The sequence below is a fragment of the Neomonachus schauinslandi genome, chromosome 8 (assembly GCF_002201575.2).
Source record: "Neomonachus schauinslandi chromosome 8, ASM220157v2, whole genome shotgun sequence".
Taxonomy (NCBI): domain Eukaryota; kingdom Metazoa; phylum Chordata; class Mammalia; order Carnivora; family Phocidae; genus Neomonachus; species Neomonachus schauinslandi.
In genome coordinates this window covers 13,312,099-13,313,389 of record NC_058410.1, presented here as the reverse complement: position 1 = coordinate 13,313,389, position 1,291 = coordinate 13,312,099, and the positions used below count along the sequence as shown (strand labels likewise).

At 40.5% G+C, this 1,291-nt stretch overlaps 1 pseudogene; it reads left to right on the top strand.

The window, feature by feature from the left end:
• The first annotated feature begins 492 nt into the window (after positions 1-492).
• On the top strand, positions 493-1,028 carry LOC110583180 (annotated as a pseudogene).
• Positions 1,029-1,291: the final 263 nt, after the last annotated feature.

Here is a 1,291-nt window from a genome sequence, read left to right as displayed (position 1 = left end):
TCAGCTTGTCATGGTATGTTCTTTTTTATATATTTAAATTTTTATAAATTTTTTAAAAGATTTTTTAAAGAGAGAACAAGCAGGAGGAGCAGCAGAAGGAGAGGGAGAAGAAGGCTCCCCGCTGAGCAGGGAGCCGGATGCGGGGCTCAATCCCAGGACCGTGGGATTATGACCTGAGCCCAAGGCAGATGCTTAACTGACTGAGCCACCCAGGTGCCCCTCTGTTACAGATTTTATTCACTAACATTTTGTTTAGGAATTTTGCATCTTTATTGAGTGAGATAGGCTTAAAATTTTGTCTGATGTGGACATCAAGTTTCTATTGAATTTAATGTATAAATTAGTTCTCTCTTTTTCTGTTCTTTTAGAGTCATTTGTATAAGATTGCAATACTCTATTCCTTAAGAACTTATTAGAATCATTTTGGCTTTCGGCTCCGGGAGGCAAAGGTGCAACTGTCTTCGGTCATCCCAAATCCGGGTTCATCCGACACCAGCCACCTCCGCCATGCCACCTAAGTTCGACCTCAACGAGATCAAAGTTATGTACCTGAGGTGCATCGGTGGCCAAGTAGGTGCCACGTCTGCCCTGGCCCCGAAGATCGGCCCACTGGGTCTGTCTCCAAAAAGGGTTGGTGATGACATCGCCAAGGTAACCGGTGATTGGAAGGGTCTAAGAATTACAGTGAAAGTGACCATTCAGAACCAACAGGCCCAGATTGAAGTGGTACCTCTGCCTCTGCCCTGATTATCAAAGCCCTCAAGGAACCACCAAGAGACAGAAAGAAGCAGAAAAACATTAAGCACAGTGGAAATACCACTTTTGATGAGATTGTCAATATTGCCCGACAGATGCGACAGCGATCTTTAGCCAGAGAACTCTCTGGAACCATTAAAGAAATCCTGGGGACTGCCCAGTCTGTGGGCTGTAATGTTGATGGCCACCACCCTCATGACATCATAGATGACATCAACAGTGGTGCAGTGGAATGCCCAGCTAGTGAACTACAAAGGAAAATGTTTCAATAAAGGATCATTTGACAACCAAAAAAAAAAAGAATTTATTAGAATCAGCTTGTAAATCTATCTAGCTTAAGTGTTACCCTTCGGGAAAACAAAATTTTAACTACAGAGTTAATTTCATGTATTCAGGATTTTTATTTATTTTTAATAAATTACAGTAAATTATATTTCTGCCCATTTTACCCACCTAATCTTATTTCATTTGCCCAATATTTTTCTTGCTAAAATTTTACAAATATTTGTTAATTTTTTTTTCCAAAGAACTAACT